Genomic DNA, 27,446 nt, shown 5'->3' with positions numbered 1-27,446 from the left:
TTGATATGAGGCACTTTATTCAGAGATGTTTTCAAGTAGATTGGATATCTCTTCCTGGTTTTCCAGATGGGAAGCTTTTAGGGCAACAGGGTATGAATCATCGCCTACCAGGCAAATCAACACAGGCGTTTCGACAATCAGCAGTGGACCACGGATCACGATTATTAGATCTATGAGAAGGCCAAGCTAAACCTGGGGGATTTCTTTGTTTTATACGAAATTACTAGTTCCAAGGCTTTTCACTAGCAACTATATTAAGAAAGCCAAAAGATAGGAAGTCCTCTGGTTTGTTCAGCGTGTGCGAGACAGGAAAATGCTATTGTTAGGGAATTGAAGAATCCCGTTTCGTAAGATCTAGTCTCAGATAAGGATCAAGTTTCACAGATCTTTGTCCAATGCTATAAGGATACAGGTGAAACAAGCTTTTTCACTACTCAGTCAAGTACAGCTCAATATTTTCAGGCAATTAGAATACTGTCCTTCGCAGATTCTCAGGCTGAGCAATTTATGGCCACTGTCTTGGTTAGGGAGGTCAAAGATGCTCTAGCCACAATGCCTAATGGGAAGGCTTATGACAATGACAGCTTCCCAGATGAATTGTATCAAACCTTTGCCACTGAACAGCTGCCTTTCTTGCCTGAATTATCTAATTTCACTAAAGAAGGGGGTGAAGTATTGTCTTACCTCAAATAATAAACTATTGTGAGCTTTTTAACAAAGGGCAGGAATTCTGAAGATGTTAATTTTTACATGCACATTAGTTTGCTTAACACTGATTATAAACTCTTTTGAAATTATGGGCAACTCTTATTAATCTGCTCGCCCAGGTTTTAATTCATGGTGACCAGACAGGTTTTGTGGCACCACTGCTGAAGATGCTTGTAAATTTTGATTTTTCACAGCCTGGTGGGCAGAAAATCTGGATTTTATTAAAGACACGGAGGCTAATATTATGCAAATCTCCTTTATTACTACAGCCCAGTAGCAACAATGAGAATGAGAATATAGAACATTCATGAACACAACTACATAGTCCCTTCGCGACCAGCCATCTTCCTTCTTTGTTATAAACTGCGAGGAAAGATCAAACTTCATGAAGAAAACAGGAATATAATTGAAGACAACTTTCCAAAGGTCGTCCAAAGGGAAAACCTTTATTTTCATTCTGAAAGAAAAAAGTAACATATCAAGTATCTTATGCACAATGGGAGCGATAAAGAGTGGAGGGATAATATTAGCCTCTGTGTCTTTAATAAAATCCAGATTTTCTGCCCACCAGGCTGTGAAAAATCTAAATTTTATGGCACGACACGGAGGCCATATTATGCAAGTTCAAAGTGCATTAATAACATTATCAATCTGATTCGAAATTGGTCTAAAATAACAAGTCCTGAACATGCTATCATTCGACCAGTCAGCTGCCCTAAGGATATCTTGTAGACTTCCTCCCATAAAAAAAGGCCATAGAAGCCGAAGCACGTCTGAGAGAGTGAGCTCCAAAGGAAAAAGTCTTGGAGGCAAGATGGCGGCCGCGTAGGACGGCCGGGAAGCAGCTCGATTGAGGAGATGCTGGAACGAGAGTAGTATGACTCCGCAAACCTGTACTACCTGTACTACGGAGCCACAGAGCATGTAGAGGCTGAATACCCAATCTAGCGGGAGACGCGAGACACGAGTCGCGGGAGACGCGAGGTGTAAAAGGCTTGAGCACTCGGAACGCCCTAGAGGGAAAATCTGCCGTATGAGACTGACTTGCCGTCGGCCGCTTAAGCGGCTGCTATTGGATGTGCTGCAGGTGGCGAGGAGGCTGAGAGGCGGGTCGGCTGCTGGGCTGCTGGCGGAGACCGCGGAGCTAGCAGAGGTAGCTCTCACCAAACAAACGGTGCGGAGCTTACTGACGAAACGGAGCCGGCAGCGGAGCAGACAGCTCCGGTCAGCGGAATCTCGGCAGATAGAGACCCGACTGAATCGGCAAGCGAACTCACATCAAAGTGCTGAGGGGAAGAAACTGAACGCCCTGGAGACCCCTACAGACCTGAATCTGGAGGATAATAACTGGGACAGCATTACATGCGGTAAGGAGCAGTTTGGGCCTGAGGAAAGGAGGAGGGAAATCATGGCTCCCAAGATTAGTGCAAGTGCCAAAGCCGCCGCAAGGAGGAAGGCTGCAGCAGAGCTCGCGGATTCTGTAGCAGAACTAGAGGGCAATAAGAGGAAGAAGCAAGTCTCCCCAGCAAAAAAAATGGTACAGCAGCAAGGGGGCAGTAAAATAAACCTAGACTCTCAGGGCATACCTCGATATCTGATATATTTCAAAAGTTGAGCAAAAATAAAGACTCGAAAGACCCTAATATTGAGGCTATTCAGGCTACGGCAAAGACGGATGATGTCGACGATGAAGGGAGCCCCGATATTACAGGGGAGGCATCCCAAAATGCTACAGTGTCCACTGCACAGTCCAATACTGCCGGAAGCACAGAGGGGCATGAGCAAGGGGGGATGGATCCTGCAGGGGGTCCAGCAGGGGATTCCGAGGTCAATGTATTGGCGATACCCCGGGTATTAGAAGAGATTTTGGAGGATGATACCGGGGGAGGCAGCAGTGACAAAAAAGAAGCCCCAAGTGAGGCATTCTTCTCAGTATCAGAGGGCGGTGTATGGTCGGAGGAAGAGGAAGACAGTCTGGATCAAGAAGCCAGTGCTCTAGACAGTGACAGTGATTTAGAACAGGACGAATTTAGCCCCCCGATTACCGCAGTGAAAGCCGCGGTGGGAGCAAAAATACACTGTCAGAAAAGAGAACAACCGTCGAATAAACCAACCCCAGATAGCCCTGGAGGGGAATCGGCACAAATGTCCCTCCTGGAGGTCATACACCAGGAGATAATAGCGCACAGGGAGGAAGCCCGACAGGAGAGCCGTAAATCTCAGGCGGCAGTCCGAAAAGTGCAAGGGGTGGTAAGGAAGCTGACTAAGGTATGTGTGAACCTGGGAGAGCGGGTTACTAATCTGGAAGAGCGAGTTGTTTCAACAGAAGCCGAGTCAGCTGCGGCGTCTAGCAAGGTAGAACTGCAGACAGAGCAGCTAACTGATATACAGTGGAAACTGGAGGCGTTGGAGAACAGATCGCGTCAGAATAATCTACGCATTCTGGGAATCCCTGAAGGGTCAGAGGATACAGACATGAAAGCATTTGTTGTCAAACTTTTTGAACATGCCTTTACCGATTTGAAAGATTGGGATTTCGCTAGGGAGGTTCAGAGGGCACACCGTATCCCTGCCAATATCCACAAGAATGCAAACGAGGGAGACAAACCCAGAGCAATTTTAATTTTTCTGGGCAACTTTAATCTGAGGCAAGCAATTTTAGAGAGGGCGAGACCAGATAAAAAAAGATGGTTGATGGTTACTCTTTCTTTGTTCGCCCTGACTTTTGCCATATAACGGTGGAGAGACGCTGGAGATTACGGCAGATGATTAAACCGTTTCAGGATAAGGGTATGCAGGCATACCTGATAAACCCCGCTCAGCTGAAGATAATCAAAGACGGAAAAACATTATATTTTTCCTCCGAGGTTAAGGCCAAAGAATTCTTGATGTCGCAGGGGGTCTAGAAAATGCCTAGAATTGTTAAGCAATGATTGATAATAGTGTCTGGTAATAATAATTGGGTTCACCATGTCGGTAGTATCTAGACAAAAGTGAAGCCCTGTTAAGTTTATGTGAAGTACAAAGCAGGAACACAGAGTGTGGGGTGGAGTGTATTGTATATGGTGGGGGGTCATAGGAACTAAAGATGGGATACAGGATCAAATCTCCTCAATCAGGGCTGCGAACCATCACGTGCACATACTACAGGTCTGAGCGCCTCTGAAAAAGGGGGGTGGGTGAGGGGGAGCTCCGGCTGGGAGCTGGGCAAGGGGAGGGAGAGGGAGCAGGGGGAGGGGGTGGGGGTGGAGGGGGGAAAAGGGTGGATTAAAAAAAAAAAAAACTACGAGATGGAAATGAATATGACTTGGGCTGGTATCAGATTCATGGTTAACAGACAACGCAGGAAATGTAAACGTGTCAATAATGTCAGACATTAGGATTTGCACCATTAATGTAGGTGGTCTAAACGACTGGAAGAAACGGCAAAGACTGAGTCACTTGGTCAAATCAAATAATATAGACATAGTCTGCATTCAGGAAACCCATATACCCTGGGCTAAAAGGAAGCTGCTGGAGATGCATGGGTATACCATGATTGGATGTTCATCGCAATCATCTATGATCAGAGGTGTGGCTATTTTAGCAAAAAGTAATCTGGGTGGAGTGAAACGAAGTAAAACTGATGGGTCTGGTAGGTGGGTCCTAGTGGAATTGAACCTGGGATTCACATTGTGTATGATATATGGCCCAAACGAAGATGACCGAATGGTTTATGATAAACTGGAAGAAGAGTTGGCTAATTGGACCACCCCGATGATAGTATGTGGGGATATGAATATTTCAGCAGATTGGCAACAGGGAAGTAGTTATACAGGTCGTAAACGTAAAGTAAATAGAGCTCTCGGCTCCTTAATTCAGTCTCATGGTTTGGTGGAGGTATGGGGAGAAAAAGTGCCTGGGGATCGAGGGTATACATATTTTTCCCACCCGGCACAGAAATATTCCAAATTGGATTATTTTTTTATGACAATGGGGGAAATTGGCAAGGTTAAAATAGTCAAATTACCGAGAATAGTCTCTGATCACAACCCCTTGATATTGACGTATAAGGTTCCCAATATACAGAGGAAAACATCAAGATGGACCTTTGAAAGGAAACTATTAAATGATGAAAGGTTTGTAAATCATATTAAAAAGTGGGCGAAGGAATTTTTTGAGTTTAATAGATATAGTGCTTCCAGAAATGGAGTTTGGGAATCCTTTAAGGCTGCATTAAGGGGTGAGACGATTAGTTGTGCAGCAAAACTAAGGAAAGAGGATAAAAGTAAAGCGGAAAAACTCATATCAGATTTAGCAGAGGTAGAGAGATGTCATATAGAGGAAATAGTTTCAGGTAAGGATAGTGGGGAAACTGTTAGAAACATGGCTCGGATCAAGGGCGAGATCTTAAAAACAATCACGCAGAAGGAGATATGTGAATATCAAACACATAGAGCGAGGAGGTATGAGACAGGTGAACAAGCTGGAAGAGCATTAGCGCTGCGCATTAGGCAAGAAACAAATCGCAATAAAATTGGTAAGATTAAGTATAACGGGGTAGAATATACAGATCCAAAAGCAATAATGGATGTATTTCACAAATTCTATCAGAAACTGTACGATCAGGAGCCAGGGGTGGTACCACCCTTGCAAGATCAGGGACCCCCATGCCCAAGGGTGGAGGAGGAGGATAAGGTGCAATTGGATCTGGTTATAACAGCAGAGGAGATAAAGATTGCACTGAATGAACTGGCAACGGGTAAAGCGGCAGGCCCAGACGGCTTACCAATAGAGGTTTATAGGGTTTTAGGAGAGGAAATTCTTCCTTTGCTTGAAGATCTATTTAATGGAATAATCTGCTCTGGTAAGGTCCCGGATACATGGAAACAGACCAATATCGTAATATTCCATAAGAAGGGAAAACCGGAGGAGAATCCCGGTTCATATCGGCCGATTTCGCTGATAAATGCGGATGCCAAACTTTATTCTAAAGTATGGGCGAAAAGGCTAGGAAGGATTATTGGTCAACTTGTCTCACCCTGGCAGCATGGGTTTGTCCCAGGGAGAGGTACCACGGAACACACAGCGCGGGCAATCTTGTTATTTGATGCAATGGCTGCTGCGGGTGGAGATATGGCCATGATCCTTTTTGACGCCGAGAAGGCCTTCGACCGTGTGGTCTGGGATTTTATGTGGGAGGTATTGGCCAGAAGGGGCTTTGGAGAGAAATGCAGGAAAGCAATTAAAGCTATGTATATGGATCCTGTAGCCATAATCACCTCAATGGGACTCCAATTGGAAGAGGTGGTGATTAGAAGAGGCACCCGTCAAGGATGCCCCTGTTCTCCTATACTCTTTTCACTCTATATAGACTCGTTAATTAGGAAGATTCTTGCTTCTGATAAAATAACCCCTGTTATAACTTACGGACATACTACCAAGTTATTGGCGTATGCGGATGATCTGGCAATCGTTACCATTAATCCGCAAACGGCAATACAGGAATTAAGCCATTTGGCTCAGGAGTTCGGGATGTACTCTGGTTATAAGCTCAACACGGAAAAAACAATAATAATTTGTACAAAGAACATTCATAAAAGGGATCAAAGGTATGTGGACTCCGCGGTCTATCTGGGAGTAAAAATCAATGCAAATGTAGGTAAAATCATTCAGGAAAATTACGTGTCCTTACTTACATTAATAGACAAAGAATTGAGAAGAATCGATGTATTACATCTGTCATTGATCGGAAGGGTGAATGTTTTGAAAATGTAAATGTTTCCAAAATTATTGTATTTATTCCGTGCCATACCGTTACTCGTTGATGAGGGCTTGATGAAAAAAATGGAAGCAGTGTTTTCACAATTTCTATGGCAATATGGAAAAATTCGGAGATCATTAGCTCAACCCTCTACACCACTAGAGGGAGGAGGGTTATCTGCACCTAACTTAAGGTTATATCACCGGGTCTGTTTAATGCTGCATATGAATCATTTATTGAATTATGATGTTCCAGAGATGCCGCCTGGATCCCACAGAATCTCCACAATATATGAATTATTAATTGGAGAAAGGGCTATGGGGATTTTAACACGAGAAACCAATGTCTTGTATTTTAAAAGGAGCAAAAGCAAAGTGATGTTAAGTGCGTGGAGTACATGGAAGGCGATTCTGAAATTTCTCAAGATCCCTAAGATCAATGGTACAGTAGATCTTTGGAGCTCAAGCCCATTCTTACATCTAGGACAGAACAGAAATAGCGGCATATGGAAGAGTTTGGGCATTAGATGTCTGGGGGATGTCATGTGTAAGGATGAACTATTAGGGTTTGAGGTTTTGCAACAAAAATATGGTATCCCTACGAACCACTGGCTTTTATATAAACAATTAGAACAAACAGTGAAGTCACTAAGACCTAGGGTTTCTATTCAGGAGCTAAACCCGATTGTGAAATACATAATGAACGGGGGCAAGAAGATCAAAATAGGGTATAGATATCTTCTACAGGGCTTGGGAGAGGACATTGGACAAATAGAAACTGCCTGGGCGCAAAGAATTGGGGACCCAGACATAGATGTAGATTATGCTCTGGCATTGAATAGAAAAGTACTAAGAGCAACTAATTTAAAAGCGCAGCATTATAAGATGGTGTTTAACCTTTACTATACTCCCGCTAAGTTGTTTCATTGGGGTAAAAGAGATACTGATAGGTGTCCAAGGTGTAATCAAGGCCCGGCGGATTTATTGCATATGTTTTATTCTTGTCAGAATCTTAAGCCAGTTTTAACAGAAATGGAAAAGTTTTTATCGGGGCTGCTAGAGTGTCAAATTCCTCTATCCCCTACTACTGTTTTGATTGGCAGGGATGAAAACCTTATAATCGAACAAGAAGCCGAAGCTTTTATCTTTCTGTGTGTTGCTGTTTTTAGAATCTTAATTGCGGCGGCCTGGAACGATCCGATAGCTCCCACTTTTCAGATGTGGCTTACGAGATTGCTGGGGACTCATAACATCGAGGAATGCCTATATAGCTTTAAAGGTAAAAAGAGGAAAGATTATGGTAAAAAGATATGGGCTCCTCTTAGTAATTGGAGGAAAATGAGATGAATAATCTGAACAGTCCTTGAGTCTCCTCTACCGTTTTGGAATGTAACTTTTTCCTACGAGGATAATCTTGTGACAAGTTTTTTGGATGTTCGCTAAGAGCTGGAAGATGTAGAAGATGTATATGTATATTTTTAATAGTAATGTCTGATTTTACCATTTTCTTATCCAGCTGATATATGTAAATGTGTTTTTTTTATATTCTGATCCATCTCAATAAAAACATGTAAAAAAAAAAAAAAAGAGAGTGAGCTCCAAAGACAGAGGTATCTACACCACTTTCATGCATAACCTCTTTAACCCATCTTGCCAAGGTCTGAGAAGAGACACCTTTGTGAGGCAATCTGTGTGAAATCAAAAGTTGACATTCATTCATTCTTAAATTTTTCGTTTTTCTTTCATATTCTTTCAAACATTTAACTACACATAGTCTTTCATTCTGGGGAAAGAAAGGGTAAAAGATAGAGGAAGACATTGTTTTAGTTCTTTTCTTGAGGTAGAAACAAACACCCTTGGGTTCGAAGGCCCTACTAGAGATATCCAAAGCTTCGGCGGATCCAAAATGGCGGAGTGAGGATCCGTGCCGGCTGACCTACCTGTGTGCTCCACTCCTCGCTCTCCCTCCTAGAACTCTCTCGGAAAGAATGCAGTAACGACGCTGTAACTCCATCGAGGTTACGGAGCAGGTTTACTTCGGCGGCTTTTCCCGTTTCACTCAACCGATGCTTCTGCTCCTCGAGGCTGCCTGGCTGCTACGACAGCTGTTTGGTGCACGGATCGGTCACTCCGGGCTCAGCTGTTCTGGTCTTTTCGGGAACCGGCGAGTGACCGCCGGAGCGACTGCCGGAGTGCGGGGGAGCCATAGGATGACCCCAAAGAACCCCTCGCAGATGCCGTCACGCCAGACTCGGAATAGCAAACAGGCGATGACGGCTACGAATACGGCTGCAGCTGCAGCTGCAGCAGTAACTACCTCGTTCTCAGCCGCCACTCCTTCCACAGCTGCTACGCTCACCATCTCACCCGCGGCAGTCCCGACGGCAGCCTCCACTTCTCTACAACCCCTTGAGACCTACCCCGACGGCGCTTCAACGGAAAATAGCGACCCCCCTGCTACAGTCTCTGTTTCTGCAGCCCTGATCTCAGCAGAAGCGAAATCTTCAACGGTTACAGCCAAACAGGTAACAAAGTCCTCAATTCCATCCAATGTGCCACTGATTAAGGGTTTAGTAACCAAAACGGATAAAATTGGGACAAAAGCACAGGAAAAAGCAGGGGGGGTGGCAGAAGGGTCTGCTCCACAACATTTGTCTCTAAATAATCAAGGTGCTGATCCTGACCCCTTGCATGCGAGTACTATGACACCAGAAGCGCTAGACCTCAATAGGGGTAAAGCTCCACAGATGCCTCCAGAGCCACCACCTCATCTACCCAAACCGACCTCAATTGACCTCATTACAAGCAACTTAGAGGTGATACCTGAAGATGTAGGTAACAAGCCTGGGGGGTCTAAGGAGAATATAGCAAATAAGTTGTTCCCAGCTGATGTCGAGCTGGACTCCTACGAGGACTGTGAAATCGAATCAGAGATAGAGGATGACAGGTCAACAGACCTATTAACAGGGGGGTGCGCTTCACAGAACAAAATCAAGGGGAAATCAAAATCAAAGAAAAGCAGCAAAGCAGGTGCTATCTCCAAACGACTCAAACAAAAGACAAGCAGTAATCCTGCCCTGAAGAAGCATGTCTTAGAAAAAAGCCCACTCAGAAACTGGATTGTAGCAAAGGGTCTGGTTAAAAACATGACACTGAGGCTATCAGGTGGGAGCCCTACCGACCCTCTACCAGTCACGACCTCCCCGGAGAAAAGCATATTGATCAGCCCAGATATCATGCCTTTGGGGGACAAGTGGGACGGGCTACAGCCTCAAGAGCAGCCTCAAGAGCAAGCTAGCGGGTCATCCTACAGCCTGGAGCTAACATTATCAGACGAAGCCAATAACTCACCATCAGCTATCCAACCGTCCTCCCAGGCAACAACAAGCCCCTCTTCCTTAAAGGCGATACCCCGGGGCCCTGCCATCGCTTCTCCTACAACGGCTACAAGAAATGCAGAGACTGATACTCCTGCCTCCTTAGATGAAATATTGACGGTCTTGAGCAAACAACTGAGTAATCAGAGGGCGGAAGCACAAGAACACTTCCTCCAACTCAGAGAAGATAATAACAAGATGCAATCTGTCTTACAAGATCTCACGGCTAAAATTGGGGGGGTCTCTCAAGATACTATTGAGCTACAGGAACGGGTGGTACAGGTGGAGGAGACAAACACCAAAATGATAAAATCAGTGGAAAAACACGACGACCAACTGAAGGTATTACAGCTAAAAGTTGAGGATTTGGAGAATCGTCAAAGGCGCTCCAACCTAAGACTTTTTGGAATTCCGGAGAGATCAGAGGGCGGAGACCCCAGAGCCTACATCGTAGGGTTCCTCCAGAAGGCTTTCCCGGACTTGTCAGACTGGGACTGGGACTCACAAATCCAAAGGGCCCACCGCTTACCTCTGTTCCAGAAGAATAGAGAGAACCAATTTCCACGCCCATTCCTAATCTACTTCGGCAATTTCCTTCTACGACAAGCGGTCTGGCAGAGAGCCCGCCCCAACTCCCCAGTAGCTGTAGGAGAATTCTCGTTTTTCACACGCTCCGATCTCAGTAGGGACACTATGGACAAGAGGTGGCAGTTTCGCAAACTGATGGACCCAATCAAGGCCCATGGTGGGCAAGTCTTCCTCCAAGAACCTGCTCGTCTAAAGGTCATGAGAAATGGGCGTACCCATTTCTTTAATGATGTTAAGGAAGCAGAGAATTATCTCTCCAGCATCATATCTAGCCAGAGCTAGACCCAGAAACAATCTAACTTCAGAAGCGATAAGTAAAGACTGATGTTAGAACAAATTATCTAATGGGAGTATAGGGGGCACAACTTCACAAACTTATGAAACTAGAGGGGGAGAAAATGAGAAAATGAGAAAATGAGAAAAATCAAAAGGAAATGTAAAAGACTTGTGCATGTTTAATGATTTCTGCTTTTTGGAGGGGGGGTGGGGGGGAAGAGTGACACACAGGCTGCGTCACCACACACGCTGCCTTACTAACGGCAGCATTCACTGGGGGGTGGTTCTTCTCCGGCCGGGGTGAGAACCAAGGGGGGAGGGGGGAGGGACAATATCTCCGCAAGATGGGGTCAGGGGTGCTAGGGGGGGGGGAATATAATAAAATTTGTGTGCAGGATGACAAGTGGGAACTAATTGATAAAATTCGCAACTTATGTTTTTCTTGTGGCATTATTATATGTTGTAGAGGCTTAAGAGAACTAACTTTAGCTCTATTATTTGGTCATTTCAAGAGGGCGCAGTATTCCAATAGACAGTTAAATGCATCTAATTAGATGTTTAGCCTGGAACGTGGCAGGACTCAATAGCAAAAGCAAAAGATCCTTAGTATCAGAGGAATTGAAATTACATAACCCTCATTTTTGCTTATTATCAGAAACCCATATCATATGGAAAGACAGGAAAATCTTAAATCAACTGGGATATGAAGTTTTGGTTTGTTCCACTTTTGGGAATCTTACAAGAGGAGTTGTTATCCTTAAGGACAAACGACTCAGGGTAGAGGTACTCCAAACTGCTCATGACAAGGATGGCAGATGGGCCATAGCGCAAATCAATTACGCTAACACTAAGTATGTTTTATGCGTAGTCTACGGCCCAAATGTAGATGACCCAAAACACTTTGACCAACTAAATGTGAAACTTCTGGGCTGGGAGGGGGAATTCATAATAATGGGGGATTTTAACTGTATTTTGGACTATAAAATAGATACCACCAAACCAAATGCTCATCAAAGGATGCACAAGACCAGGCTGTCCATAAAAGATATATGTCGGACACACAATATTAAAGACGCCTGGAGATATCTGTATCCATCTGTACCGGGCTTCACATACTACTCTGCGCCCCACAAGATGTGCACTAGAATAGATCTGGCTCTAACTAGCGATACATTATTACAGGCTGGTTCCATGATCCTCTGTCCCCGGATAACATCTGATCACAACGCACTCATATTAACATTTGATACACAAAGCACCCGGACACCACCTAGGCCTTTCTCTTTCCCAAGACACCTGCTTTCTGACCCAAATTATGTGAGACAGCTCAAAACTCATCTCAATGAATATATAACAATTAATAGAAACTCAACCGGGTGCTGCATGGTATGGGACTCTTGCAAGGCAAGTATCAGAGGGCTCACTCAAGCCTATGTCATCAGGCAAAACGCAGAACAGAAGCAGCACAAGCATACACTATTGGATAGTATAACCAAATTGGAAGATTTACTTGTTAACGCATTACAGCATAATCCCGCAGCAGTAATGGAAATCAACCTAAAACTTAGCACATTGAAAAATGATATAAAATCTAACCTTATTAGGAAAAACAGCACTAGGATCCAAAAATTCAAAATAGCCCAATATGAGGGTGGGGACAAAATTGGCAAAGTCTTAGCATATAAAGTAGCAGAAGATAGAGCAGATACTTTAATCTCTAAAATCCGAGGACAAGGGAACAAAATATATAATCAGCCGCAAGATATACTTAATCAATTCGCTGAGTATTATAGAAACCTATATACCCCAGAAAACCCCCCCGATATAGAATCAATTGAGGAATATGTAGAAGAACATCCAGTGAGTACAGGGAACCCATTAGGCCTGGATGCACTCTCTAATGCTATACCACTTAATGAATTACAACAGGCTATTAACTCGTTACCAACAGGGAAAGCGGCAGGAGAGGATACAATACCTCTGGAACTCTATAAAACTTGCGGCCAAGAACTAGAACAACTACTATTGGAAGTAATGCAATCGATTGGACCAAACGGAATGGCTCCTAAATCCTGGAACAGGACAAAAATAGTTTTTTTCTTAAAAAAAGGGAAAAACAAGGAAGAGAGAGGGTCATACCGACCCATCTCTCTGATCAACACTGATGCGAAAATATTCGCTAAGATCATGGCTAATAGATTAGCCCATTTTATGCCCAAAATTGTCAATCAACAACAACATGGCTTTATTTTAGGGCGAGATACAACCGCGCATGTAAACATGGCAATCACAGCGTTTGATATCGCGGAGGTTAAGTCCATTCCACTCGGCATGATACTATTAGACGCCGAAAAGGCTTTCGACCGAGTGGGGTGGACCTATCTCTGGCGAGCACTATCTAAAATAGGTCTTGGGGGAAACTTTTTGAGGGGTATAAAAGCACTCTATGACAATCCCACCGCTTGCATCAGCTACGGGGGCTTGACTTCATCAGAGTTCCCTATAATGCGCGGGACTCGGCAAGGATGTCCCCTTTCACCTCTTTTATTTGCTCTTTCACTCGAACCTTTTTTACTTGCACTTCACCTCCAAAACCTGATTATCCCATTTAATTTCGACTCACAGGAGCTGAAAATGACAGCTTACGCTGATGACATTGCCATATATACCACGGACATTGCTAAAGCACTAAAAGGAATATACCTCGAGGCCGAGAAATTTGGGAAGGTGTCAGGCTACAAGCTCAACGTTCAGAAGACGCAAGTCATATCGAACTACTCCCCATCTGTCCCTATACCTGGGATCTGCAAAGAGGCCACATACCTTGGGGTTAAACTAACAGCCAGACTACAAAATATTAACAATATAAATTATAATGACTTGATTAAAAAAACTACTTTTGTTTTGAAAAAATGGAACAAACTGCCCTTAAATATGATTAGTAGAATTAATCTTATCAAAATGAAAGTTTTGCCAAAATTTGTATACCTATTCCGTTCCATTCCGCTGTCACTTAACAATACATTTTTTCAGCATCTAGACGGGCTTCTGAGCAGTTTTATATGGGGCTACAAAAGGGCCAGAAGGTCATTAAAAACAATGAAAAATAATCTAAACAAAGGAGGGCTAAATGTCCCAGACTTCAAATTATATTTTTGGTCCTCATTTTTTACTCGTATACGCTCAGTACTACACGGAGATAGAACTCCCCTTTTTTTTCATTCTTTTATGCTGAAACAAGACTCCTTATTCTTTTTGTTCAGAATCAATGACCCGAATTACTACAAAAGGGTAAAGTTCAAGACCGCCAGAGACATTGTTAGGATTTGGAATAATATATTAAAACATTGCAAAACAAATTTTTATCATTCAAAACTTCCGTTGTGGGGCAACCCAGGTCTCCCGGCTATCTTCACAGATCCTATCACTAATAGCTGGGCTTCTCTTGGGATTAAGACGCTGGAGGATCTGTACGGCTCGCAGGGGTTGCTAGAATTTAATACACTCAAGCTGCTATACAATCTACCGGAATCTTCAAGGTTCAAATATATGCAAATCCATGACTATCTGATCAACTATAAAAAGATACGAAATATTTCGGATTGTGATATCTGGACTTGTCTCTACTCAAATAAGAATAAATCAGTCATCAGCGAATCTTATAAAATACTCAGCCTCTCTAGAACCAACGATAGCGACAAACTGGCGGCGAAATGGAGTACCCAGCTAAACCTAAATATTACCTCTAACCAGATAGAGCACTCTCTTACTAATATAAATAATCTCGTACGATCATCCAGCCTTCGACTACAACAATACAGAACAACCTGCATGTTATATTACACACCAGAAAGAATCACCAAATGGTCATTAAACCCCTCCTTCAGTAGCCGTACCAAATGCCCTAAATGTTCGCTGGAAGCAGCTAATTTAGTTCATATCTTATACTCTTGCCCCAAACTAAAGAACTTTTGGGGCGACATATTGAGGGTACTGAGAATAAAAAATATTTCGTGTCCCACCACCACGGCTGCTTTGGTCCTACTAGACCTCAACACCTCTTTATCCCCACAATCATCTCTAATTACTATACTGTTTTCATGTGCAAAACTAACTCTGGCTAGGGCCTGGATCGACCCAGAACCACCGACGATCTGGAAATGGTGGACCTTAGTAATAGAAATACACGCTATGGAGCTAGCCTTAGCTAACCTTAGGGGAATCCGCTCATTGACTAAGTTTAACAGAATTTGGGGCACCCTGCTAGATTGAGAATTTTATTTTGCTATAACATTATTAATTTGTATGACTCTTAAGCCTTCTGTTTAATTCTACAAATGGATGAACTCGTATATGAATTCTTGTTGCCTTCTGTTTTATTTTGTCATCTTGCATATCAATAAAAATATTCAAAAAAAAAAAAAAAGAGATATCCAAAGCTTTAACATCAGAAGTTCTTCTAAAAGACACCAAACATAACAAAACAGTAAGTTTGTACGAGATGCGTTTAAGTGAAAGAGAAAAATTATCACCCCATGAAGAGAGAGTTCTAAGAACAAGGGTGACATCCCATAAGGCGGAGTATTTAGCAGAAGGAGGGTTGATGACTCTCATGCTTCTCATAATCTTTTTAGTTAGTAAGGTTTGACCAACAGAGATTCCATTAATAAGAGAGTGGCCAGCAGAAATTGCGGATCTATAAACGTTAACTGTTCTATAAGATAGACCAGATGTGAAGAGATCAGATAGGTAATTAACTACGTGAACTAAATCAGTTAAAACGGGATCATAGGGTCATTGAAGGCACCAGCGAACCCATGTGCTCCATGCCAATCGATAAGCTTTCCTTGTACCGGAAGCCCACGATTCTGAAATGAGAGTGAGAGCACTTGACGAAAGTCCTGGGATTCACCATTGTCTCCTGAAATCTTCCATGCCGTCAGAACAAGAAGACCTTGCTCTACCAGGGGATGGATCTCTCCTATTGGACCCCGAAGTATCTCCCTGAAGGGAGGGATCAGGATGGAGAAGTCTACAGCCATTTCGAGAATTATGGGAACCCAAGCTTGGGATCTCCAAAGTGGCTTTATGACGACCATGCTTTGTTTGTAGCGACGAGCATGAAGGAGTAGGCGTGGAATTAGTGCAGAAGGTGGGAAGGCATAAGGGCTAGACCGGTCCAATCTGGGAGGAAGGCGTCCACTCTGAGAGCTTGAGGGTCTGGTCTTCAGCTGAAAAATGTGGTTAGTTGTGTATTTAAACGATCTGCAAAGAGATCTATCTGAAAGGGACCCTAATGAGACTGGATGATTAAGAAAATTTGTCTGTCTAGTTTTCAATTGCTGGAGTCCTTGAAGTTCCTCGAGAACCAATCTGCTATGCCATTGTTCAACCCTGGAATGTGTTCTGCCACTACAGATATTCCTTTGTTCAAACAGAAATCCCAGAAACCTATTGCAAGGTCCGATAAACCCTTGGAATGTGGACTTCCTAGTTTGCTGACGTAACATACTGCAGAGACATTGTCCATCCGAAGTGTTACACAGCATTTGGCTGAATTCTGAGTGAAAAAGCGTATTGCAAATGAACCCGCTAATAACTCCAAACAATTGATGTGCAATTTCTTCTCTTGAGGAGTCCACTGACCTCCTGCAGATAAGTTCCCACATCTCACTCCCCATCCTTGTAAACTCGCGTCGGATTCTATTATTAGATCTGGTGTTTCCCCGAAAATGGCTCTGCCATTCCATGCTTCCACATTCTACACCATCACAGGAGTTCTGTCTTCGAGTCTAGATCTAGGGAGATCAGATGAGAGTAAGAATGATTCAATCTCAGGGATCTGGCTTTTAATCTCTGAACTGCCCGGTAATGTAAGGGTTCGGAAATATTGCTTGAATTGTTGAAGAGAGTAAACCTAGGATTGTTGCCAGAAGCCTCAAGGGAAAGGGGTGTAGACTAAGTAATTTTCGGATTTCCTTCCTGACTTTCCTGACTTTGTCTGATGGAAGTCTTAATTCTGTTTTTACAGTATATACTAGGAAACCCAGATATTGAGTCTTTTGACTTGGAATCACACAAGATTTCTTTGTGTTTATGAGGCACCCAAGATGCTTTAAGAGTTGTATTGTGAGGTTGTTGTGAAAAGACACCGTATTTTTTGATTGGGCCATTATAAGGATGTCGTCGAGGTATATAATTAACCTCACACCCCTTTCTCTGAGCCAGGTAGTTATGGGTCAGAGTACTTTTGTGAAACACCAAGGGGAGGATGACAGGCCAAAGGGGAGGCTGCAGAACTGATAAAGATTTCCCTGCCAAGTAAATTTGAGGTATTTTTGGTGAGGTCCCTAAATTGGAATTGTTAGGTAGGCATCTTTTAGATCTAGCCTGGTTAGCCAGTCTCCTTTCCTTAGAATGTCTCTCAGAAGGTGAATCCCTTCCATTTTGAAGTGTTGGTATACAACCCACTGATTTAGACCCTTTAAGTTTATCACTGGTCTTTGTTCCTTGTTTTTCTTTTCTACTAAGAAAATATTGAAATGAAATGAAATGAAATGAAATTTGGGACTTATATAGCGCATGGCTGCCCGTAAGCGTCCCAGCGCTAGTATTGCAGAACTACTGAGGAGAAAAAACAGGGAGAGAGAAGAAGATTATTGCGGGAAGAGGTGGGTTTTTAGAAGCTTGCGGAATTTCAGCAGATTGGCCTCAGAGCGGAGGTGATATGGCAGAGCATTCTAGGATGTGGCCACAGTGACCGAAAAACGGCGTCCTCCAGTCCGGGCTTTTTTGATTTTATGGACCGTGGCCAGATGGCCTTGAGCTGAGCAAGGGGCCGATTAGGTCTGTATGGAAAGATCATGTCTTTTAGCATTGGGGGCCCTTGATTATGCAAGGCTCTATGGGCCGTGCAGAGGGCCTTAAACTTGACCCTTTCGCGGATCGGCAGCCAATGTAGTGCCTTGAGGGCGGGTTTGGCTGAGACCCTGCGAGAGGTCCCAGTGAGAATCCTGGCTGCGGCATTCTGTGTTCTTTGCAGAATGTTAATCGTGGATTCCGGGGCAGCAAAGAAGAGAGCATTGCAATAATCTAGTCTTGATAAGACTAGACCTTGAACAAGCAATTTCTGAGAGGGTCCTGGAAGTAAAGGGAGGATCTTTCTGATGGACCGCAGTAACCCCACACAAGTACCAGCTGTCTTTTTCGCTTGCGTTTTGAGGGAAAGGTCCTGTTCAAGCCAGAAACCTAGACTTTTTAATTCAGTCTTGGGTTGGGGGAGAGGACCGAAGCATGCTGGCCACATGGCAGATGGAAGAGAGGATATTTTATTTCCCAACAGCATGAGCTCAGTTTTCGAACCATTGAGCTTAAGCCTTGAGGCGGACATCCATGCCTGGATGCCCTCTAAACAGTCATGGAGGTTTTTTACCTTGTCCTCTTCCAGGGAGAATGATACGATCATTTGGGTGTCGTCGGCGTATGTGACGGCTTTTATCCCAAAAGGGGAGACCACGTCATCCAGGGGGGCCATGTATATATTGAAAAGTGTAGGGCTCAGTGAAGAGCCCTGAGGGACCCCACACTGGAGAGGGAAGATGTCGGATCGCACATTTCCTTCACTGACCTGAAATGTTCTATCTTTTAAGAACGACGAGAGCCAGCAAAGGGCTGTGCCCCTTACACCCAAACCGGAGAGGCGTTTGATGAGGGTTTTGTGGTCCACCGTATCGAATGCAGCGCTTAGATCCAGGAGAATCAGTAACACTGATCCTCCCGAATCCAAGATGCATCTTGCCTCCTCAACTACCTTCAAAAGGGCTGTTTCCGTCCCTTGACCTGGGCGGAAGCCTGTCTGAGTGGGTCGAAGGAGATTGTTAGTTTCAAGGAAGGCAGACAATTGCTTGTTAACTACCTTCTCTGCTATCTTACTTAAACCAGGAAGGAGTGAAATTGGACGGAGGTTAGTCAAATCTGTAGGGTCCATACCCGGATTTTTTTGCAGGGCTTTAACAATAGCATGTTTCCAATTAGGAGGAACCACTCCCTGATCAAACGAAGCATTAATAAGATTGGTGGCCAGGTACGAGATGGTGGGTCCAACTTGTTTGAGAATGTGGATAGGTGCAGGATCATTAGGGGAACCGCTTTTCAAGTCTGAAAGGGTTTTTACGAAAACGTCCTCAGAAAGTAAGCTGAAATTATCTAAAGTAGGGCCACTGACGGTGACTGATGGGGTCGTCAGGAGATTGTCATCGTGTAAAGGAGGAAGTGACTGTAGGATCTTGATGATTTTATTTTGGAAAAAACAGGCTACTTGGTTACATCTGTCAGTTGTGGGTTGTTGGATTGGGAGGGTGTTGGGTATAGTAAGGAGCTCTTTAACTATTTTGTAGGTCTCACGAGAAGAGTTAGAGGCAGCTTTAATTTTTTTATCGAAAAAGGAGGCTTGGGCTGCTTTCCGCGCCGCTTTATAGGTCCTCATCGCTGCTTTATATTCATCCTTGGTAGTAGGATCCCATGTTTTCCTCCATTTACGCTCATGGATTTTACAGATTTTCTTAAGGTTCCTGAGTTCCTGTGAGAACCAAGGTGTTTTAAAAGTGGTATTTCTTTTCTTTAGATCTAACTTTGGGGCGACTATATCCAAGGTGGAAATAATCCAGTTGGTGAAATTATCGTTAGCTAATACAGGATCAGGATCTGCAAAGGGGGTAGATCGTGTCAACTCCTGTGTCCATTCTTCAAGAGGTATTTTTGACCATGGTCTGTCGCGTTCTCTAAGCGTTTGCAAGTGGCAAATGGGTTTACTGGTTTGCCACATAAAAGGAATGAGAAAGTGATCAGACCAGGGGAGAGGGAGAGCAGGGCGAGTTTCAATTTTTGTAAAATTGGCAAATATGGGATCAAGGAGGTGACCCTTGGTGTGGGTTGCCTCTGAGTTGAGCAGATGGAGGTCAAGTGCTTTCAGTTCTGAGATGAGGTCCCTCGCAGTAATATTAGTACTGTCCTCGCAATGAAGATTTAAATCGCCGAGCAGGATGAAGTTAGGGGTCACGGTGCAAGAGGAAGTGGTGGTGTCCAGTAGTGATCGGACAAAGTTACCTGTGGCCCCCGGCGGGCGGTAAATCAGAAGACCAGACATGGATTTGTTGGGATTCAGTTGGAGTGAGAAGTAAACACTTTCACAGTCCTCAATCCCTCCTTCTTGTAACCTACAAGTAATGGAATTCCTGTAAATAATCGCTAATCCGCCTCCTATGCCTTTATATTGCTGAGGTAACCTAAGCAGTGAGTTTCGATGATGGCACCTTTCTTTAATAGGTCTTGAACCTCTTGGGAGACTAGGGCTCTGTCCTTTTCTGAAAAGGAAATTTCTTGTGGAATTCTTTTTTGGGATGGTAAATCGATGAAATCTATTTTGTAGCCTCTCACTGTTTGTAGGATCCAAGGATCTTTGGTCACTAAATCCCAATTCTCTGCTAATAAACGTAATCTCCCTCCCACCTTTGGTGTGGTAACAGAAGGGTCTTTCGAGGTTCCAACCTGAAGAGAAGGATCGTTGTCTTCTTTCACCTCTGAATGTGCCACGACCACGGGATCTCTGTCTTTGGGGATAGAATTGGTGAGATCCGAAGTTGCTGTTGTCCTTTCTGCCACGTGCCATGAAGGGTCTTGATGAGGATTTTCCTCAGCCGGGAAAACGACCCTGCATTCTCCTGGCCCTGGTGAAAACACGATCTTGGAACACCTTTTTAATGTCCTTTTGAGATTTTTGAATCGATTTAAATGCGCCAACATATTTGGCCATGTCTTTGATAAACTCTTCGCCAAAGAGAAGACCATTTGATTCTGGTCCCCTATCATTTTTAGCAAGTTCAATAAGCGTTGGGTCTATCTTAAAGACTACCCCTTTTCTTCTCTCAGTGGAGAGAGCGGTATTGGCATTGCCGACCAGGCATACGGCCCTTTGGATCCACTCTCTTAACTCTTTAGGGTCTACATAAGAGTTATCCAAGTATGCCGATTCTTTCAATTCAAAGATTTTGGTAAGGGGCCCAATGACGTCAAGGAGACGGTCTTGGCATGACTTTAAACCTTTATCTATGCCCTTTCTGGGATCTCTTGAAGACTTGGTTAGAAATGCCACAACTTTAGGGTCCAGTTCAGGTGTCACCGTTATCTTATTGGGGAGGTTAGGTCTGGGGCATTCTGAGCGTAGTCTTGCTCTAACCTCTTGTGGGAAATCCTTCCTTAACCAGTAGGTTATGTAGTCGGCCACATGTTGTGAAGGAGACCATTCGGGGACAAAGGGTGTTTAATTAATAGCGGATCAAACATTAGATCTCCAAACGGGTCCAAAAGTCCCATATTTGATTGTGAGGTCCTTGAAGCCTCTTCCGAGCTTCCATTCCCCTTAGGTGCCTCTTCCACATCCGTGTTGAAACCCGAAGAGCATGACAGATCAATCCCTAGCGAGGAATTGTCATCACTGCCTTCGCTATCAATATTTACCGGAAGCTCTGGGCCTGAATCTTGCCCACATAGGGTGCCCGAGGCATCAGTCTTTTCACTGCTTAGAAAGCGTGATGGAGGAGCTGATGTTTTTTCTTTTTTTGGTGCGGGGGACTTGACCTTCTTTGAGTCCTTTATTTTACCTCCTAGCATCCTCTTTTTTGGAGCCTCAACTGCTCCTTCTTTTTGAGTACTGGTGGAAGGGGTTGGGGATTTGAGAGAGAAGGCTTCTATTTTTTTATTGATGGTTTCATCAAGAGAGCTTAATGCCTTCTCAAGGGCTTTGTTTATAAAATTTTCCAGTTTATCCTCGATATTAACTTGAGGTTCGGACATATTGCTATGTCTTAATTAGTTTATTAATTAATTAATTAATGTTCTTGATAAAAAAGAATTTCCTGCAATATATTAAATGAGGAGTTGTCACCTGATCGTGAAACTGATGTCGCTTGCTCGATAATCGGCGGTTTGTGAATAAAAAACTGTTAATTATTATTGTCCCAAAGTTTGAAAATGTCCGCTCTTTGTTAAATGCTTGACTTTTTTTCCCAATTGTCTAAAATGGCCGCCACGCACGTAATAACGTGCGTGGCCGCCTGCCTATGTCTTTCCTCTAACGCGGCTCCTCGCGTTAAGCTTTCCGGTGCATCTGAGCAGTGGGGGCGCAGCAGTGAGGACGCAGCGCAAGGAGAAGAAGCGAGAAATTGACGTAAAGAGGGTGCGCGTGAAGCGCGAGAGGATCGGTCTCAGGTGAGTATTTAGATTTAAATAAGCGTACTTGTCAAGGGTCAGTAATGCTTGTAACTTAAATAACATGAACTACTATGGAATAAAGTACAAGCATGAATCGGACATATTTAAAGGCTAATAGGAATAAAGTACGAGTACGAATCGGACATATTTAAAGGCTAATCCGGTCCAAATGGGACCGGAGAGAAAGCGGTTAGCGAAGACCTTGGGTTATTAATGTACAAAAATTCGCCCAGTTACGCCAAACAGTGGGAATAAGGCGGTGCATAGACATAAGGTAAAATATACACAAGTTGAGAAAACAGGTAAGGCATCAAGGATACTCTCGTAACCTGGTCAAGGGGTAAGCATTTCAAAAAACATGAAAATTAATTTAAAGTAGGCATACATAGCCTAAAGAGTATAATCAGCTAAAACAGATAAGGTCTAAACAGATAAAACCTTCAAATAAGGCTATAATAGTTAAAAGGTTATATAAATTAAGTAAGGTTATGAATGTTCATAAGGTATTACTTATCTTTCTGAGCAGCAGCAGCAAAGAAGGAAGATGGCTGGTCGCGAAGGGACTATGTAGTTGTCTAGAATGTTCATGAATGTTCTATATTCTCATTCTCATTGTTGCTACTGGGCTGTAGTAATAAAGGAGATTTGCATAATATGGCCTCCGTGTCGTGCCATAAAATCCGGGCTTTCTACTTCAGCCAATTGACTTACCAGACAAATGCAGTAGTTATTGTGGTTGATGTTAAAAAAGCATTTGATATGGTTAACTGGGAAGTTTTGTTTTTTGGGATGAAAAGATTTGGTTTTTCCCTTCACTTTGTCAGAATGCTCTCAAATGCATACCATGGGGCCAATCCGCAACTTTGTGTTAACTTCCATTTATCAGGCACTGTTGTGATGAATAGGGGGATTTGTCAGGGGTACCCCCTTTCGCCTATTTTATTCACATTTTTTAAGGAGAGCCCCTTACGATAGGGATTCGGGCTTCACAGGCAATTGAGGCCCCTCTCCTGGGTATGAGCAAGCCTAAGATGTTTGCAGATGATTTTATTCTGTATCTAAAGCGGGAAAAGGGCAATATTTAGCAGGTGTTAGATGAATCCAATTGCTTTATAGGTATCTGAGCTTACAAGACTTATCTAAAGAAAACTGAGGTTCTGCTTTTCAATTCTCTTGTGGATGCTCTCCGGATCCTTTGGCATTCACAGGTCAGAGCCCAGACTCCAATTGAATATTTGGGGGTATTCGTCACAGACGAGTGTTTTGCGCATTTTCAACTAAATTACTGTTGTAAATAAATAGTCCAAGGTGTAGGCCAAGTGGTAGGTTCCAAGTAGTTCCTTTATTAGTTTCAGTTATAGTTTTAGAAGATGAAGGTAGGATGATAAATAGGATAGAAGTAAAGATGTGTAGGATGTACAGCCCCACCAGGAGCAGTCTCCCTCTGCTCAGCCTCTCATCCTCCAACTGACGCTCTCCACTAGTCCACACACCAACATTCGATGACATCATACATTAATCTCCTGCCATGCAGGCTGAACAGAGAGAGCATTGATGTGAAGAAAGAAGAGGGGAATTAACCATTACAACATATCCTCTCTCTTCACAACAAAAGGCAATAGAAGAATAAGAGGTAAAGAAACAGAAGGAATACAAAGTCATTGCAATAATGGAATGCAATAATGCGATGATATAAAATGGAACATAGTGCAATAATGCAAAACAATGAAATGCAAAGTAATAATAATGAAAATGCAAGCAATGAATGCACAATGAAATATAAGCAACTTAATGGCACGCACACCATCCCCATTTCTCTCAAAGGAAGGCAAAACAAGACCTGTGCCACGAAAATACCCACACTGAAAGAGACAATACGTCACAAGCAAAAGAAAGAAGAAGAGAAACACACGCCCAACATAAGTGCACCTGACGTCTCAGGCTCGCCTATGTGTAAAAGATCCAATCATCGGCAACAAAAAGAAAGATGGATAAACAAGAGCCGTTAAGTAAACAGCGAACCAGCACTGAAACTTGACTGGACCGTAACCAGAATGTATAAAAATGCATGCGTGACAACTAGTACTCAACAAAGAAGACACCAATGGAAAGAAAGGGATACACCTCACATAAATAACAAGTAACGGGATACACTCACCCGTAATCAAAATACCGGGATACACTCACCCGTAATCAAAATACCGGGATACACTCACCCGTAATCAAAATACCGGGATACACGCGTGGGTTCGCATCCCATCCTCGTCGCCAAAATGATGTAAATAAATAGTCCAAGGTGTAGGCCAAGTAGTAGGTTCCAAGTAGTTCCTTTATTAGTTTCAGTTATAGTTGTAGAAGATGAAGGTAGGATGATAAATAGGATAGAAGTAAAGATGTATAGGATGTACAGCCCCACCTGGAGCAGTCTCCCTCTGCTCAGCCTCTCATCCTCCAACTGACGCTCTCCACTAGTCCACACACCAACATTCCATGACATCATACATTAATCTCCTGCCATGCAGGCTGAACAGAGAGAGCATTGATGTGAAGAAAGAAGAGGGGAATTAACCATTATAACAATTACCTCTCAATATTTTACAGAATAAAGGGGGCTGCTGGATACATGAACCTTGCTCCCCCTGACTCCATGCCACCATCCCTGTGTGAACCTGCCATTCTTAAAGGGTCCCAAATAGCAACCAGCCTCATGAATATTGATGAGGCAGGTAATTTGCATCCCCATTGGGAATCGCAAGCAGTGTCTGAGACATTCCATTCTGTGCTCACAAATTGTGTGCTACAAAACGTTACAATTTGTGACTTGTAAAATGGAATGGTTGTACATCTGGCCCATTATCTTTGGGTTCAGTTCTCGTTATGTATAAACAGCAAACAAAATAAAGAACATAGGGATGCTATTGCTTTAATTTAACCTGGTACTTGCTTGCATGTTTTTTTATGTGGCAACCACAATAGATCCCTTCTCAGCAATTAAACGAATATTCTCTCTTTTAAATTTTTTGCATTTTTCTTTGATGGCTTACATTTACTACTCGGGAGTTTGAAATGTTTGGACAGAAAGTTCACTAAATTCCACCCACATAAACAGTGTGTTCTCCCCAAGGGAAGAATTACCTCATTTGTTAAGTAAACACGTGAGTGCATAGTACAAAATCGAGTTCAAACATGGAAAAAAAGGTTCTGAAATAGGTAAAACATTCTGTGATTCTATGCAACTTACCTCCTACGTTCACAGACACTCAGCTGCGGTGTTTTTGATCTATTCATAACATCATTTCCGGTTCCGGAGAGTCCCACGGCAAGTTCTGTGCCTTACATGCTGCGCGCATTCAATAAACACCCTTTGTGACGTCGCACTAATGACATTCCTGTCTTCGGGGAGCTCTGTGGTGAGTTTTGGTTTAATGCCTTCTTTTTGTGGCGCGTCATCAGGAAAACTGCGCCATGTACATTGCCTCGGTGCTTTTGTTTTATGTTTAGGCTTCCATACTGTTCCTGGGGAAAACCTATTTATTGCTCAGAATAGAGTCAGGTGACTTTGGTCGCCAAATTCAAGGTCAGCCCAACGCAAACAAACCTTGCGGAGTGGAAATGGAAAACATTCCCGTCAGCCAGGCAACTAGCTCCTGCTGGAATCTTTTGTTTTGCATCTCAGGCAAACACTAGCATCCACTGCATCAATTAATTCTGGTTCCAGGCGGCACAGGCGTGCCAGTCGTGCTGAAGTAACCCTCAGTAAACAAGCATTGACAAAGTCATCAGGTACGGCTCGGAGAAGTTTTTGGCTTTGCCAACGTTTTTTTACGGTTTGCGAGATGGGAGTGGGTATTGACACATGTATGACACATGCAACCCCTTCAATATTCCTACAGCTCGCTATGTAGCTAATTAATATGGGGTATCTCACTCTCTGTATGGTAAAACCTAGGTGAAGGAACCCCTATCATCATTAAGGGACAGGGAACGCTTCTGTGGCTCCTGTCCTTGCAAACTTGTCCTGGTGTCGTCATCAGCCTCCCCTCCTGCTTACCACGTTAGAAAACAAGAAGGCCCTCACATATAAAAACAAACATTGACAATGCTATTAGATCTGGCTTTATTGTGCTGCAGGCTTTCACAAGGGTACCGCTCTCATTCTGCACTTATAAAGACACCACGTTCATTCTACAATCACACCCCTCACTTCTCACCCTACACTCACAAGCTGAGCACCTTGCCCCTATTCCCTTCCACTTACCCTGTATTCACTCACCATGGGGCATATGTACAACGTTGTGGCGGAGCATGGTGTTAGCCTCCTTCGCCTAACACCATGCACTGCCAATTCTGAAACACAGGGCTGCACCATATTTACAAGAATATGGTGGAGCCTTGTGTTTCCGCAGCGCTTGCGCAACATTCAGCAGCCTAGCTCGAACGCAGGCACCCTCGCACCATAGTGCACGAGTATCTGCCCTGAGGGGAAGATTGTTTATGTGCAGGAAGGTGTACCTTACTGCACATAAACATAAACAACCTTTTAATTGTGTTTTGGAACTTTTATGTGTGCTGCTTAATGTAGCACACATAGAAGTTCCAAAAGTTAATTTTTTAAAAAAAAGATTGTTTATTGTTTAAACAATCAAAGGCCTGTTGCTTTTTATACGTGTGCTGAACATTGGAGCACACATGCAAACAGCAACAACAATGAGAAAAAGCATTTCTCCTTGTTTCACCGGATTAGACCAGGTTTTCCCTGGTCTTAATTTAGGTGCTGCCTCCTATTTAGGCCGCTCTTGTAAATAGCGGGCAGAGTCAAAATCAATGGGTTTTGCGGTGGAATGCTCACTGCAACAGCCATTGCCCTCCCCTTTCATGCTGAGTACAGCCATGTTAAGTAAGTAAGGCAAAGCACACATTGCCACAGGAACATCATGAAGGGCGACGTTCCTGTGGAGATAGGGTCTTGTAAATATGCCCCAGGTCCCTTGCATTCATACACCTTGCACTCTGCCCTTAACCACTGTGTTGTGTTCTTATTTCTTTAATGCTCGTGCATAGAATATGGAGTGTTACAATGATAAGTTCCATGTGGAACATTGGTGTTACCGAGCTGGTTGGAGAAGGACGTCGCTTCCCTGGCTCTCACCTGTTATTATATTTATCTTAATAAATATACCTTATTCTACACATCTTATGGTCTGCTACCTTCACTTCAATTGGCGACGAGGGAAACTGGCGTTTATATTTAAGGACTATCGCTGAGGAGTTCATGAGAAGAACTTCCCGTTTTACAAGCAAGAAGAAAAGAAGGAAAGCGTACCAAAACGGAAACCTGTGAGTTATTTTTTTTAAATTCCTCTCCCTTCGTATGGGGATCGCCGCCTACGACAGCACTTTATTAAAATAACTATCGGCGACAGGCCTTACACTCAGCGACATTAACGGAGCAACCGTTATCGCCTACCTGCGTTTTTCAAGAGCGCT

At 43.5% G+C, this 27,446-nt stretch overlaps 1 long non-coding RNA gene across 1 annotated transcript in view; it reads right to left on the bottom strand.

Moving 5' to 3' along the window:
• LOC147700687 (uncharacterized) overlaps nt 1–25,311 on the bottom strand; it is a 63,106-nt gene extending 37,795 nt beyond the window's left edge. Inside the window, exon 1 of the long non-coding RNA XR_015297142.1 lies at nt 25,201–25,311. This is a non-coding gene — a long non-coding RNA (uncharacterized LOC147700687). The remainder of the gene's footprint in view (nt 1–25,200) is intronic.
• Between the last annotated feature and the right edge of the window lie 2,135 nt (nt 25,312–27,446).

Source organism: Lissotriton vulgaris, chromosome 7, assembly GCF_964263255.1.
Source record: "Lissotriton vulgaris chromosome 7, aLisVul1.2, whole genome shotgun sequence".
NCBI classification, from domain to species: domain Eukaryota; kingdom Metazoa; phylum Chordata; class Amphibia; order Caudata; family Salamandridae; genus Lissotriton; species Lissotriton vulgaris.
This window is presented reverse-complemented; position numbering and strand designations above follow the sequence as displayed.